The following is a 17,262-nucleotide window of genomic DNA, read 5'->3' as shown; positions in this document are numbered from 1 at the left end:
ATGACGGTTTGGATGTACCGTGCACTATTCAGTGTCCCCTCGACGATCACCAGTGGTGTACGGCCAGTGTAGGAGATCGCTCCCCACACCATGATGCCGGGTGTTGGCCCTGTGTGCCTCGGTCGTATGCAGTCCTGATTGTGGCGCTCACCTGCACGGCGCCAAACACGCATACGACCATCATTGGCACCAAGGCAGAAGCTACTCTCATCGCTGAAGACGACACGTCTCCATTCGTCCCTCCATTCACGCCTGCCGCGACACCACTGGAGGCGGGCTGCACGATGTTGGGGCGTGAGCGGAAGACGGCCTAACGGTGTGCGGGACCGTAGCCCAGCTTCATGGAGACGGTTGCGAATGGTCCTCGCCGATACCCCAGGAGCAACAGTGTCCCTAATTTGCTGGGAAGTGGCGGTGTGGTCCCCTACGGCACTGCGTAGGATCCTACGGTCTTGGCGTGCATTCGTGCGTCGCTGCGGTCCGGTCCCAGGTCGACGGGCACGTGCACCTTCCGCCGACCACTGGCGACAACATCGATGTACTGTGGAGACCTCACGCCCCATGTGTTGAGCAATGCGGCGGTACGTCCCCCCGGCCTCCCGCATGCCCACTATACGCCCTCGCTCAAAGTCCGTCAACTGCACATACGGTTCACGTCCACGCTGTCGCGTCATGCTACCAGTGTTAAAGACTGCGATGGAGCTCCGTATGCCACGGCAAACTGGCTGACACTGACGGCGGCGGTGCACAAATGCTGCGCAGCTAGCGCCATTCGACGGCCAACACCGCGGTTCCTGGTGTGTCCGCTGTGCCGTGCGTGTGATCATTGCTTGTACAGCCCTCTCGCAGTGTCCGGAGCAAGTATGGTGGGTCTGACACACCGGTGTCAATGTGTTCTTTTTTCCATTTCCAGGAGTGTATATGTCATACTTTCTTAAGAAAACATTTCCTTGATTCAAAATGGATTTTGAGGAAAAATGAAAAACATGAGACTCTTTAAGGTCCTCTTTGAGAAATCTGACGATCCCCCGCCCCCCCCCCCCGACCGTCCCCCCCCCCTTTGACAAAATTCTGGCTACATCCTTGGCTAACTGATACTAACTAACTGACATGTTGAAAGCTCCCCTTTTATTCAGAACTTTCATTATACTTATATTATATCTTGTTTTCTGTGTGTCTGAATAATAATCTTTCTTATAATCGAAGCGAATGTGCTCTAATTAGTTTCTACCAGTCGACACAAGCTCAACACCAACACCTTTGCTTAGTCGCTTTGGTGATCTTTAGTCTATGCGGGTCTATTCTGATTTCGGCCAACAGGATCCGTTCACGGGTGTGGGGAAATTAGGTTCTGTTCGTTTGAACAACAGAGGGCATTACGTTACATTACTTTTGCTTGTTCTGGCTCTGGTTGGAGAAGTCGAAGACGCTCTGTATTATGTTCCGATGTTGACAAGGAGGCTGCCTTTGACTGGCGGACGTCCGTACTGTTACACGGATGCAAATACGCATGAGAATCTGGAATTTATTTCCAATAATAGAAATAGATTTCTTAGCGAGGTTAGTGTGACACGATATAGTGGGGATCAGTAAGAGTGTAGGTATCGGGGCACGAGCTCGAGCGATAGGTTGCTAATGCTTAACTGTTTCGAGGTTTTTTATCGCATTTCGTGTGCTTTATTTTCCTTCGTGATTCCGTAAATTTAATCGTTCGTCATCCTCGTGGGAGCGAGCAATATGGTCTCCCATGTGTGGACCTCACTCACATTTCTAGCGTCGGCGCCGTGTAATCGCAAAAGTCAGGGTAGCCTACGCGTATACGCTACAGATTTCAAGCATCAGGAAGCAAAATTGTGGCTTGTAGGACTGAAAGTACATGTGAAAAAGCATTCTGTAATTTCAGAAAACCAGTAAAGTAAGAAAATGGTACGGAAGTGGGAACATTACTGACTACCAAAATGAAAAAAAAACAAGACTGGTAAGTATTTTATTGACACCAGAGATATATATAAACGTGAGAAATATTACATATTAGAAAACCTTATTCATCGTATAATTAAAGGTACGTACAAAAATTCACAAATTTTCATCGCAAAAGCAGCTCTGATGCAACAAACTCGGAAATTTCTGGAAAACTGCCATCAGAAGCAAGTTAGAAAGTTACAATCAAATAACTTTACTAACTACCGAAAACAGACTCAGAAAAACATATTAAAAATAAATATAAACTTGAGGAAACTTTGAATGAAACTGGAACATTTTTTAGAAACTGCCTTTGCAGAGACGAAGCGGAAGCAACTTATACTATTGACAACACCAAAATCAGACAGAAAAGTGTATACCTAGAAACTTTGAAAACAGGAACAAACTAATACTGCAAACTTTCATCACAGAATCAGTCTTCGCCGGATTCACTTTGTGAATCATTCTCATCACATATCAAACATGATCGACTTAGTTCTTCATGTCCCTTGCAAATTGTACGGCGCGTGTATTGTTGGACTTCTTGTCCCTTTTTTCTGTCGTACATGTGGCATCTCATTTTCTTGAATTGGAACGACGCACCAGAGACTGAGTGACTGGTACCTTCTTTAGTTCCAAGAACCATCCGTATTCGAGACGAATGGTTTTCCTAGTACTCACATAAGCTTGCCTTCGCTTCATCTGACGTTCAGCCAAGCTGTACGCAAGAATTTCAAAAATTCTGGTCGAGGCAATTTACTTCATGCTCAAGTGAATAAAACTCAGCTGTTTACTCCTATTATATCGAGCATGTCACAAAGCTATCGCATGGACCAACAACAAGATTATCCTCTTCGTTGCGTAAGATTGTCGGAACAATCAACTCCTCCTTCACCAAATTGTTGAAATCACGATATCAGGTGTCCGTTTATCATGATATATGGTTCGGGAATCATACATCGTGGATAAAAAGTATTATGATTTTGTTATTCTTTTCAGTGAAAGAGATGAGTATTTGCCGGTTGTTAAACAAATCACAAAGTCGTAAGATATGGAGATAACAAGAGTGAGTTTACGTTCAGCAACCTCCATACCCAATTTGTACGACGCAAACTAACTGTCGGCTGTTACATTGCCATTCGTATTTCTTATGTATTCACACAGGCTAATGACTTGCACGTAACATATTGGCAAAAGAAAGGAGTTTCCCTCTGAATTGTATTTCTGCCTCCATAGGTATCCCCCCGCTAAAGTAGAATGTGCGAGTCTCGAATAGTGACACAATCTTAAGTCCATATTTATCGGGTTTTATAGGGACGTACATTATGAAGGGACACTTCCCTCTGAAAATAAAAAAGAGTTTCATTAATAGTCACATATTCGGAAGGGGTAAAATATTTACAACAGTTTACAATGAAAATGTCGCACACATCGCGAATGGTGGCTAATTCATATCTTCTTCTCTCATCGCGTGTTTGCTTAAATCAAATCTCAAATGTGAAACAAGAAATTTCAGATCGGTTATTGGAGTAAAGACCATCTACATTCACATCATAGTTCTTCTTAGCCCCATAAAGGAAGATAAATCCGATAAGTGCTTTCACCTCTACATCATAGTGTGTCCAGTGTATCTCTCTGAAGCCTGTCTTTTACTGACATCTTCATCATCGTGAAATACAATTTTCTGAGTATTATCTTCACTCACGAATAATTCAACGAAGAAGAGAGGAGCTGTGTCTGCTCGGGCAGCCCCGTTTGCACCGGGAAGGTGAGTAACGATGTTGCTTTGGGCAGTTCTGCTTGCAGAATTTCTGAACGTCAGAGTTGTCCATATTGTCTCTCCACCCTTATCCAAAACGAAATTTCTATCTTCACAGTCGTCTAAATCTGGCTGTTTACAACAGCCATATTTAGACGACTGTGAAGATAGTTTCTTGAAGAGCAACTCCTCACTGTATATTTCCTCAATATCCTCAAGTGGCTCTTCTCTCTTGTCTCTCCCACGGTGGTCCTCGCCGACGGACCAAGAACCTCTCTCTCCAACAACCTGACGTCTTCTCAACAGAGGAAAACTAGAAAATCAAACGTTCCATTCAGGTTGTAAAAAATAATACCTTTCCTAAATATCAGTATTATCATTACCAGTTTCATCCATACGCAGACTGTGTAAATAACGCTTACGTAGCTCAAATGAGCGAAAATCCAGGAGGAAGAAAGCTTCCACATGTGTGAATTTTTTACATGTAGTGTTCACTCGGACCCTAATTACGTTTTCCGGCAAAATAATTGTAAAAATAAGGGTTGCTTACCAGCGGGATCGATGCTGCCTAATAACCCTCTAGAGCACTACTGAGGAGGCGGCTGTTCAAGAAGGGGGCGTGGTAGGCAAGATGGTGACTAGGTAGGGGAAAGAAAGCGCAAACAGCTTTCAGGGAGGGCAACCAGAGCTCAGAGACATTGTGAATAACAATAACAACACTCAGCATTTAATAATCACTCAAATCATCACAAAAATTATAATAATCAAAAAGATGTTTGTCAAAATATACGAAGCATGACTCCCTAATGAGCAAGGCCGAGCGATAACCCTTAGGATATAAGATCCGGTAGACACCAGCTGTGTAAAACCAATGAAATAAAACTTGAAATCCTGTGTGATCTGTGTACTTCCGTCATATTGCTAAGAGGCCTATGTGGAGAATGCAGCCCTTGGAGGCCAACAAACGTGAACTCATTTTTATTATGACAACCCGCGAGTGTGGTTTGACACCTCCAGAATTCTGGGATTCCGTAACTTTCCATTTACATAATGGAAATATAATCATTGTAAACTTGAAGCTGCATCTATATTGACGTGGAAGCAGTAGTTGCGAATAAAGCACCTTCATACTGCTATGCGGCTTTCGGAAACACCTCGTCATTCTTTACGTTTTAATTGCTATAATTTGTATTATAATTTGAGTAGTTATTGAGTGTTGGGCGTTGTTACCGTTATTTAAAAGAATGCGCGCCTCGGTTTCGCCAAAACCACACGTGGGCAGAGGACGATTCAAGACATTATCGTATCCCGTAGTATTAAGTCTGATTTCGCATTTGGTTGGTGTTATCTATTAAAAGATGATATTCTTTCTCCTTGCAAATTCTAATATTAGAATTTTGGAATGAAATATCCCTACTAATATGCCTAATGCTTCTTAATTCACTTCTTTTTTATATTGCGACTACTTGATTATGTCACGTTGCTTGGCCGTCAACTCGTTATCTTACTTGAGCTAGCTTCACGATTCTCGAGTACTCTGATGAATCGCCGTTCAGCCATGGAGTTGCCACTAAATAGTATTAGAAGTAACTAGTGTTCCTCCGCACCCTATGAGGTTTGTGATGAAGATAGACCGACATGTGCTGCATTGCTGACTGTTGTACTATGCAAACTCACTCACTGTTACGAGGTGATGTAGAAAGTAGAGTCTGGATTTAAAGCTTCACCTGAACACTAAACATTCTTGTATACTTAATCTATGCTTACACAAAAGAGGAAATTTCGTCAATGCATTGTTGGATGCTGTAAGCAGATATCTAACAGGTTCGCTACAATCCGCTGCCTTCGCGAACTAATACATTCACTGTGCAATAGAGAAATACTGGATATGCAGACCCATTTCATTCGTTGCCCCACAGTTATGAAAGATGTTTGTTGTAAGACATTCTCCACTCAGCTCCCGAGTCTGATTGCGTACCCAAATTGCTGTGGGTCAACATACACATTCTGCATATCTTGAAGGTATTAGTGTTTAATCATTCCAATTTTTTTGTAGCAATCAAGGATTTTCTAATCACACAGACAGCTTTGAATGTGACTAAAGATCATGGAGCCAGTGATGTAACTGGGACGAAGGTAACTTGGTGTAAACACGCTTAAACATTTGAAACATTAAGTAAAACACTTTCGAAGAAATATTGAAATGCTTCGTTGACATATTATTGCTGCGTCATGAAATAATGTACTTACAGTCACGCCATTGTCGCGTTCCTAGAGAGACATTGTACATTGAGTATTGGGTCATAATGACTGTCCGGCACACTTTTGCAAGTGAATGACATATAACCTCAAAAGAAAGGATCACTAAATATTTTCAGTGGTTCTGATGGTCAACTAAGGAAACGACTTACGAGATACAAAAGTTTAAGTTCCTAAGACATTGTTCTGCCTGATGAAAACTTCGACGTACACAATGCAGCGGTTTGCATTTTGTACGTCTGTATGCTACTGAAAAGCGTCGAAACGACTGTCCAACATTGAAAATATACCACGTGTTATTTAGTTTATAAACTATGCAAATTCTATTTATTTTAAATTTTAGTAAGCGATTTTCACATGTTACTTCATAAAGTAAACTTCTGTTAATTACTGTATTAATCAGAAACACTGTACAACCAAACCCCTGGCGTGAAAATGCTTTTACTTTTTGAGCAGAACGTATTATATTTACAGGAGAAAAAGCAGCAATACGTACCAGTGAAGATCACTAGGTAAAAAACATCACGTAGCTAATGTTCATAAATCTGAGACGTTTATTAGGAGTCACTCCTGAATGAAATCTGTGATGGTATATTCCACACTGTTAATACTTCCCCCGTTAACTACTCTGTAAAGAGTGAGATCGGCGCGAATACATGTTATCGTGGTGCATACAATTTCTTTCCTCCTCGTTAATTGGAACAGTAATGAAATCGACACGCAGTGGGCTTTTATACTGATTAATTTTGAAATTAACATGTTTACACTGATTGTTTAATTGGTGTTTTCACGTACATGCGGGCAACTTTGTATGACCCGTATTTCTGGCAGCCGTGTCCGCTAAAGCTCGCTACGCATGGCCGGCTGTGCCAGACATTTTTATTCGAAATTAATGTCGGAACGACACACCCGCATAACTAGAGACCCACGACAGGCCATGCACAGATAGTCGCTCTTTTACTCTGGAACTCAACGAATAAAAAGTATCTATAAATGCTATTACCTGCGGTTGCGTTTCACCTTCGTACATTTTACGTACCGATTGCTTCAGTATGCTGCGAAGTCTCTAAAAGGAGACATTGAAAGCTACTACCAACGAAAAGAGTCAATGTTCTTGGTGGGACCATGGCGTTCCTCTTCAGAGTTGAAAACATACGAGGTTCTCTGGGAAATGCATAAATTGTTATGTGAACTAAAAAATCTAAAAAAAAGCTAACGATTCCTTGTAAACAAAAGTAATTAATGATACGATTAAGTTTTATATGGCTGGTGCAAGCTGTAAGAAATAGTCTATAAAGCATTATTTCTTGCTTGAAATATTATCAACTAATTATAGTATTAACTACCATAGAAAAATTTTCGCCAGGTAAACGTTCCTGTCTTGTGGCCAAAATATTGAAATAGAACACGGTTTTAGGTACAACATGTTAACGTTCGTCCCTAAACTGTCATCGTACTTAGAACTTGTAGAACTAATAGTGTTGCCATTAATAAACAGTACGTCTGGGCTAGTTGGCTGATTAAAGACCAGAAGAGATGTACAGTTCAAGGAATACGTAAACGGCGAACACGTGGGTGACAAAACCCTTTTTGCTTTTCCTTTGAACACAACCGGTTTCAGGCATCATATTCATTACTTTCTATGCACAGCACGATATTCGAAACCAGTTGAGCTTAATGGAAAAATGTAGGAGATTCTTGATAGGCGTGATGGTAGCCAATCATGCATTTCCCGTACTACGTAAATTGAACTGCGGTATCGCATGGGAAATAAACGTCTGGATCTGCAGTACAAAGTGATGAATTAATACTGCCCAATAGTACATCAGTGAATATATCAGTCGCTACAACAGGAGTGCTAGGTATAATTTTCGAAGCGATACTGTCCACTGAAAATTCTTATAGGTTGATGAATACTGATGAGGCCTTATACAAATTGTGTTTTAGAAACATGAGACGTACTTAAAGCAGTATTTAGGACCAACACGAACGTAGGAACCGGAATTTAAAATCTAACGTTGTAAAAGGGTTTTCAGTTATGTGGACCCACAGAGAAATGTGGAAGAGTCAGAAAGAATTATTGGGGAAAGGTGTTTGTATAAAACCTTAAACCCAGAAGTGGGGACACTTTGATTCAATTGATAAGAGAGTGGTAAAGAGTGAAAAAGAGATATGAATTTGCTACTAAGGTTATCAAGGATTGCACAGTTCAAAGAACTTTTGATTGGTTACCTCTTCGAATGTCAAAAAAACTCTATTATTATTCGTTTAAAGACAATAAGATTCGGCAACCATTCTCATTAATCTTTGTTCCAGGCGTCTCATAGAACATCAGAAGAAACTACAACGTAGGGGTAGGCCACAGAACAATTGTTAAGAGATGGTTGTACCTCTGTAACTACGTCCTCGGTTTTGACATGCTGAGACCTGTGTCATACAAGGACTTAGCAGGGAACCTCGGCGAAGGATACAGAATATGAATACTCGGGTGTCCACCAGAAATTGAAACATGTTGCTTCGAACGGTCAAATATTTACGTTTAAAATAGGATAAACAGATTTTAAATTTAAGAGAAATCGAGCACTACCATGAAGAACAATTTTTCACACTTACTTTCTGTTGAGAGAAGCGAATCGTCTTCACGGATCAACAACAGCACTTTTCAAACTAAGTATTAGCGACATGATCAGTATGATAAGTTGTGGTCATTAATTGTGTTATTAGGCATACAACGTCATATGAAGTGAAGCGTGCCGGCAGGTTATCATGGCCTAAAGCACGTTACAAATAACGCACTGAAACTGTGCCATTTCTCTTCGAATGAAAGCCGGAAATCACACTAAAATTACGACGTTTCTTTTCGAATGTGTGTCGTTATACAAGTAAAAGGGACGGAAACATGTTCTGTAGCGCTCTCTCCACCATAGGTAACTGGAAACTATTGTCGTGTGCTGACATAACGGTTATCCGTGCTAGAATAAAAAAAATGGTTCAAATGGCTCTAAGCACTACAGGACTTAACATCTGAGGTCATCAGTCCCCTAGACTTAGAACTACTTAAATCTAACTAACCTAAGGACATTACACACATCCGTGCCCGAGGCAGGATTCGTACCGGGGACCGTAGCAACAGCGCGGTTCCGGATTCAAGCGCCTAGAATCGCTAGGTCACAATGCCCGGCTCGTCCTAGAATTAACTCACACCAGGAGCGCAACTGTCTGTTTCCGACTGCGCAAGCTTTGATGCGACATTATCCCTTCCGGACTATGATTGTTACGTTGCTCACAGCACCACGTCATAATTTTCCTCTGAAATTGCGCGTGAAATATTGTGCAAGCGTACAGCATGAGGAATTTGCAGGATCTGTTGCCATAGTTGCACAGTGGTTGAATCGTTTAATGCACAGACTGACAATTCGTGGACCTCGGTTTCCTCCTCACTGTAACCATATTTCTTCATTTTATTTTATTCATAGCAATATTAAATTATTAATTATAAAATTCAAAAATAAAATATTTTTGAATTTTATAATTAATTATTTACGTAAAATTAATATATTAAATTCATTTACGATGAGTATCCCTTTAATTCAAAAGGATATGATACATATTGGTAAAAAAGCGAGTATACGAGGAAATTTAATACAAAAGCTTTTTCTATAAATTATCTGCTAAACAGGCCCTTCCTCAGTAGATTCTGGATAGGGGAAAGTGCAATCTAAAAAAAAAGGGCAGGTCTACTTTCAAATCTAAATCTAACAACAGAGGGGCTTGGGAGGATGCTCACCGATCTGGCTCACATAACACTGAAAACTTTAAATATATATTCATCAGCGTTTTAAGTATCCATGTCCAGTGTATAACCTGAAATACTCAAACACTCATAAAAATCTAGAAGGCGAGCCGGCCGAAGTGACCGCGCGGTTCTAGGCGCTACAGTCTGCAGCCGCGCGACCTCTACGGTCGCAGGTTCGAATCCAGCCTCGGACATAGATGTGTGTGATGTCTTAGGTTAGTTAGGTTTAAGTAGTTCTAAGTTCTAGGGGACTGATGGCCTCAGACGTTAAGTCCCATAGTGCTCAGAGCCATTTGAACCACTTTTTTGTTAACAAGCCAACACTTGGAGGCTGCCGACATGCGGCGGCGTCCTAATGATTCTAACCTTGGACAACGTTCTGGTGTTTCTTCTGTTTCTTTGGCGGACGATATAGAGGAGGAATCTGAACGGTCTGTGAATATTGTTCGTGGGTGCAATCCACCTTATCATAGGGAATGCCTCGGCTACGACCGTCTTGTGTGTTCTGCCCTGGCTGGATTTAACTGGTGGACCCCACGTCTCGACAGCCGAAATGTCAGCAGACAAACCCCCTAGCTACGATCAATGTCAACGCTATGTGTGTCCCACATAGGCCGGCCGGAGTGGCCGAGCTGTTCTAGGCGCTACAGTCTGGAGCCGCGCGACCGCTACGGTCGTAGGTTCGAATCCTGCCTCGGGCATGGATGTGTGTGTTCTCCTTAGGTTAGTCAGGTTTAAGTAGTTCTAAGTTCTAGCGGAATGATGACCTCAGCAGTTAAGTCCCATAGTGCACACAGCCATTTGAACCATTTGTCCCACATAAACAGGCGATGCTCCACGATACTCTTCGTATTACGGCCCTCTGAAAAGTAGTTCGTGATTTTCTTAAACCATTTGGGTATACACTGGTCTCATACAGACTTTCTTTTTCTTACTTAGGTGGATCTACAATGGCGTGCCGACGATTAATGCTGCAGCGTCAGTTTATCTCACGCAAAAGTGCGAAAATTTTGGAGCACCAACTATGGTATTGAAGTCGCATTGCCGGGGCCACGGATTGTGGGCGGGTCTCGGTTTTGGTCACGTGTCCGGCGCGGGGCGAGAGGTTGCCGACTAGGGCCGGGCGGCGTCCGTAATTGGCCATTACGGGCGGCCGGAAATCTGCCAGTGGCCGCGCTCGGTGCTGGCGCATAATTTACGAGCCGCCCGCAGCGCGGCGCTATCGGCGAGCACTTCCCCGCGAGCCCGCGGCCGCGCGGGTCGTAAACGGGCTGCCCTGCACTCGCGCACACACACACACACGCACGCACACACACACACACACACACACACACACACACACACACACGCTCACACGCGCGCGCCAAGTGCCTCACGGCAGCTCGCGTGACGCCGCCTTGCCCGAGTCCTCCACGGCGCACTTTACTCCCCACTTCCCACCGCCGCCATCCAATAAGGTAACCCCGTCAAACAGCAGCATAAACCGTGCCTGCCATGGTGTACTCTAGAAGCACTCTTTCTCTTTCTTGATGGTATCTCTCCTTTTGCGCCATTCATATCCTAGGTGTCGTTCATGGCATTTGTATTTTATTCTCTACTGTCGTAAACTGCTCATATGCATGCCACATGGACGTTATTCGTCGTTTCTTAGCTGTAGTTAACACAGTTCGCAGAAAAGACAGTTTTCCCTACAGATGTATATCAGCTTAGTATCTGAGTCTGTGGCACAGCAACACTATTTCAGTGACGATCTTTGCTGATTACTGGTGCCTTAAGGGATCAAAGCCTCCAGTAAATTTTCGTTTACTTTTTCGAAGCAGAAATCGAACACTCACTGCTAAAGAGCCACACTGGGTTACTGGGACCTGACGGCTCAGGTTAGGTTATCGTTGACTGCGAAGCTATGAGGTGTCCCAACCTCAAGAAGTGATGATAAAATTTTAGAACTGATTAGAATAAAGGAAACGAAACACTTGAGGCTAACAATTACAACTGTGTGTAGTTAATAAATGGGCAAATCTGTGTACAAATTTAAGCGACCTGCAGCAGGCTAGGTGCGCAAAACTTTACACCCAGGTAAACAATAAACAATAGGCTTATTGATAAACTTAAAATGGTTCAAATGGCTCTGAGCACTATGGGACTTAACGTCTGAGGTCATCAGTCCCCTAGAACTTAGAACTACTTTAACCTAACTAACCTAAGGACATCACACACATCCATGCCCAAGGCAGGATTCGAACCTGCGACAATAGCGGTCGCGCGGTTCCAGGCTGTAGTGCCTAGAACCGCTCGGCCATCCCGGCCGGCGATAAACTTAAAGTCATTCTCCTCCATCCTGGAGAATTAATTAAAAAGAAAATAAAACACGAGGGCTGCCCAGAAAGTAATGCACCGTTTCTTTTTTTTTAGCCGAAAACAATGCTACGAATGCGAAACTTTGCGTATGTATTATTTAAAGTCGCCTGAATGAGTGCACCAAGTATCCGTCACTTCCGATAGATAGCGTAGCTGCAGGACACTTTCATAATGGCATCTATAGGCAATGTACGCTTCAAGCAATGTACCGTCATTGGATTTCTCAATGCAGAGAAAGACGCTGTATGGAATATTCCCAAACGCTTTTGTGAAGTCTATGGAGCATCTTCTACCGACAGAAGTACAGTTAGTCGCTGGGCACGGAGGGTGAGGCCATCAGAAGGCGGTTCGGCGGAGCTCCTCGGTTGCCATCGGTCGGGGAGACCATCCACGGCTGTTACACCTGATACACCTGACCTATCCCCTTCGGACTTGCACTTATTTGGGCCATTAAAGGAGGCCACTAGTGGAAGACATTTTGAGTTTTGAGGACGGTGAGGAGATGATTCAAACAGTGAGGCACTGGATCCGCCACCAGGACAAGGGTTGGTACCGACAGGGAATACACGCCCTTGTTTCGCGCTGGAGCAAGGCCATAGGACGTGATGGAGATTACGTGGAAAATGGGGTGAGTATATAAAACAACATTCTTCCCTGTGTGTAATTCTCATTACGTTCAATAAAGAGTTGTTCAAGACAGAGAATGCTGTTCATTACTTTCTGTGCAACCCTCGTAGGTTATTGATCGAAGTAGCTGTCTCGGTTTACACTTCCGATAGCAAAAGCAAAAGTCCAACAGTTTGAGTAGAACGTCACTATCTGTCGAAGTATGAAGGACCACAGGGCGAGACGACTGTCTCTGAAAGCAATCACTGTAACAAGCCGAGATACCAAACTGAGTTGCCCGAGCACCGAGAGGTCACATCTCGATACAGCAAGGACGAGACCACTGGCGCTCCCAGTTTGGCGCGCTGGTTTCAACTGCTGGATAAGCGGCGGCCTTAGTTATTTTTTTCCTTTATTCAATTTCGATTACCCCCGAAGGGGGCGGGCTGGCAGCAGCTTAGTGAGCCACTCTTCAGCCTACAGACTTTGTTTTAAAAAGATGAAGAGAATAAACAATTAAAACAGGCTATAAAATCGGAGACTTAAATAGTGACATGGTGAAAAAATCGTGGAACTTGAAACATAGAACAAAGGGATAATGATGCTAATAAGATACATATGAAGCAGACAAGTAAAATAATGGATAGACAATTAAAAAACGCGGACAGTCTGGTTTCTGTTCGCAAAAGACATAAAATTCACCCACAGCGACAGCATGGTTTCTTCAATAAAATTCTTCAGGGTATCAGACCGCATCGTCATAATTTAAAATGCGCCAACGTTTCGGCCAGCGTTGCAGCTAGCCTTCATCAGGGCCGTGCGTTTAACGATGCGGTCTGATACCCTGAAGAATTTTATTGAAGATGACAACGGCCGCGGAAGCCTACGCTTACAGCATGGTTTCTGTTCGCAACACTTTGGAAAGACGAACAACACTGAACATTCACTGGAACACTGCACTAAAAAGTTGGCAAATATAACATACCACAGCCGACAGCAGGTGGGGGGAAACTAGACAGATGATGGGAAAATAAAATGGGGGCAAGGAGAGGAAAAGCGAAGGGGGGAGCGGGGAAAGAAGGCGATGGAGAATGAGGAACCATAAGAGGGGTAGGGGGTGCCGGGTAGACGCGATAGGGAGTGGGGAAAGCAGAGGAGGGGAATACAAAAGGACTCGGAGGGGGGAGGGTAGGGAGAGGTTAGTCGTGGTGAAAACAGGATGGAAGAGGGAGCCCAGGGAAAGGACGAAGGAAAGGAGGGCAGGGTGAGGATCAGAATTAATAGGATGGATAGATGGAGGGAGAGAGGGCATCATCTGGGAGGGGGAGTTGATGGAAGCCACCTTGGGAAAGGAGATGAAGGATACAGATGTGGAGGGCAGGGGTGTCTCAACAGTGAAGGTGTGGCAAGGCGCAGGAGTGGGAGAGGAGAGGAGCAACAAGGGGGAGAGGCGGATCAAGGTGGTGGGAGGTGTAGAGTATGCGGATATGTTCGAGGAACAGCAGCAGATGGGGGAAAGGAATGAGGTCATAGAGGATACGCATGGGGGATGGGAGGCATATATGGAAGGAGAGGCAGAGTGCATGATGCTCAAGGTTCTGGAAGGCCTTATATAATTTGGGGGGGGGGGGGGACAGATATCCAGGCGGGACTGGCATATCAGAGGATGGGACGAATTAAGGATTTGTAGGTGTGCAGGATGGTAGAAGGGTGCAACCCCTAGCCTGCCCAGAGAGGAGTTTGAGGAGCCAGAAGCGGTTGTGGGCTTTGGATTGGATGGAGCGGAGATGAGGGATCCAGGTGGGATGACAGTCAATGGTGAGGTCAAAGTAGGTAAGGGTGGGGTAGAGGTGGACAGGACAGGTGCAGACGGTAAGGGAGAAATCCAGGAGCCGGAACGAGCAAGTGGTATCACCTACGATGATTGCCTGGGTTTTGGAAGGTTTGATTTTCAGGAGCAACTGGTTACACCATGCGGTAAAAAGGTAAAAGTGATTCTGGAGAAGGCGTTGGGACTGTTGGAGGGTAGGAGTGGGGCTGAGGAATGCGGCATCATCGGGATACTGCAAGAGGTGTACTGGAGGGGGGGGGAGGTTGGGGCATATCTGCCATGTACAGGAGGTAGAGGAGAGGGAGGAGGACAAAGCTGTGGGGCTCACGTGCAGAGGGGTGGAAGGTGTGGGAATTGGCATTATTTTTGGTAACATAGGAAGGGCGGTGGGAGAGGAAGAAGGCCATCAGACAGACGTAGTCGACAGGAAGGGCATAGTTTTGGAGTTTAAACAAGAGACCGGGATGCCAGACATGGTCGTAGACCTTTTCGAGGTCGAGGGAGACAAAAATGGCAGAGCGAAGGGAGTTAACCTGGAGGGAAAGGAGATGAGTGAAGCAGAGGAGTTGGCCATCGGCAGAGAAGGAAGGTCAAAAGCCACATTGGGTGTTGGGGAGGAGGTGATTTTGGTGGAGGTGGTGATGGATGCGCCGATAAGGATGGATTCCAAGAGCTTGCTGAACACCGATGTGAGACAGATAGGACGATAGGAAGAGGCATCAGATGGAGGCTTGTTGGGTTTGAAGAACATCAGGATATGGGAGGCTTTCCACTGGTCGCGGTAGAATCCATTGGCAAGGATGACATTGTAGAGGGTCGGAAGGACTGAAAGGAAGGTGGGAGGGCAGTGTTTGAGGTGGCGGTAGGTAATGTGTTCCTGGCCGGGACCAGTATTTCGCTTAGTGCGGAGTGTGAGGCTGATGTCCTGAGTAGTGATGGGAGTGCTAAGTTCAGATGGTCGTGTGTGGCCCAAGTATTGGAAGCTAGGAGAAGGGGAGGAACAGAGGTATTCATATGGTCCATGACGTCAGGGAAGAGGGAATAATCAAATTGGGGATCATCTGGTATGGAAAAAACATCAGAGAGGTGAAAGGCAAAGTGGTTGGCCTTACTGATGTTGTCAGAAAAGGGATGGTCATCAAGAAGGAGAGGGTACTGTGGGGCTGGGGTGGTTCCCAGTAAGGTGGTGGAAAGCACACCAATACTTGGAAGAGTTTACTGGGAGCATGGTGTTGAGTTGTACACGTCTGGCGCTAGGCACGGCGTTTATTCACAGTAAGCAAGTTGCGGATGTGTCGTAATTAGAGGCGGTGGGAATCCTGAAGGAGAAGGACGGCCTGTGGAGGCAGGGTGGGGCTGTGAGTGTGGATGGCTTTGGTGGGGATGTGGGTGGCGATGGTGGCAGTCAAGGTCGGGTGCAGGAAGGCAGCATCGCGAGAGATGTCAACAGGAGATTGGAGGATAAGGTCATGGCCTTCAACCTGGGTGTGAATGGAGACCCGGTAGGCATTCCAGTTGGCACGGGAGTAATCATGAACAAGTTCAGGAGGGACGTCGGCGCGAGGAGCGGGGCGGGGATGGCGACCACTATAGTGAGAAATGGAGCATGGTCAGAGTCAATGAGGTCAAGTACATCTGCAGTTATGCACCCAAGGAGGTTGGGAGAGGCAAGGACCACATTGGGAGTAGTGTTGGATTCGGTTCTGGTGTGCTGAGGGAGGGGAACCAGGTCTCCCTGGAGGGTGGTGATAAACTGATGCCACCGCTAGAGGTCGGCAGGATCACGGCTGTGGATATTAAGATAAGCGGCAATCACATAGGTGGAGAAGGTGCGGTCAATGTGGGCCAGGAAATCGTATGGGATGGGGTGCAAGGTCGGACATAAATGGTGGCACAGGTGATGGTAAGGGTAGGGAAGAATATTCTGAGGGTGAGATGTTCGGCAGGATTCTTAAGGTGAGGTTGGGCCCAGACAGGGAGGTGCTTGAGGTGGCCTATAGCAACTCCCCCACGTGACAGACGGTATGGGTTATCAGTGTGGTGAAGGGTGTAAGGAGCTGTGGAGATGGAGGTACGGGGTTGGAGGAAGGTTTCATTTAGGAAGAAGGCATGCACATGGTGCTGATGGAGGGTGTGGAGGAAGAGCAGTTTTTGGGTGGGCAGGGAGCGAATATTGTGGTACAGGATATGGTAGGATTGTTGTACTATGGGAGGGGAGGTTTAGACGAGGGTGGTGAGGGTGGTGAAGGTGAAGTAGGCCTGGTTGTGGGAGTAGGTGGCATAGGTGTAAGATGGGAGATGGAATGGGCAGCGAGGACGATTTGGGAAATGGTGTGGGAGGGCTGGAAGGGGTGGATTCGGCCTTAGTACGAGCAGCCGGATGAACTGGTCGCGATCTGTTCGGGAAGACGTGACGTGGCGGAAGCAATTATGTCGAGTTTAGCTGCGACACCTAGCAGCTATGCCACTGCCATCTGTCGGCGAGGCGAGTGTCCTGAGTTACAGAGGCTGTGTCCTTCGTTGTCCTACTTAGTACGCCTTTTGTTTTAGTTATTTTCGTATGAAGGTGCTGTTTTTTGTGCTCTCGTTGTCATAGGCCATGCAGTCTAACGTGTAGGCATACTGTGCCGTAAGTTATATTGATGGCTTATCAGCGAGGAAGGTCTAAGGAGGATAAATACACTGATCGGC

At 45.2% G+C, this 17,262-nt stretch overlaps 1 protein-coding gene across 2 annotated transcripts in view; it reads right to left on the bottom strand.

Moving 5' to 3' along the window:
* LOC126089044 (lachesin-like) overlaps positions 1–17,262 on the bottom strand; it is a 1,131,845-nt gene that overhangs the window by 332,480 nt on the left and 782,103 nt on the right. The window lies entirely within an intron of this gene.

The sequence above is a fragment of the Schistocerca cancellata genome, chromosome 1, assembly GCF_023864275.1.
Source record: "Schistocerca cancellata isolate TAMUIC-IGC-003103 chromosome 1, iqSchCanc2.1, whole genome shotgun sequence".
Classification (NCBI taxonomy): domain Eukaryota; kingdom Metazoa; phylum Arthropoda; class Insecta; order Orthoptera; family Acrididae; genus Schistocerca; species Schistocerca cancellata.
The sequence above is the reverse complement of the archived record's forward strand: the minus strand, read 5'-3'. Positions and strand labels throughout refer to the sequence as shown.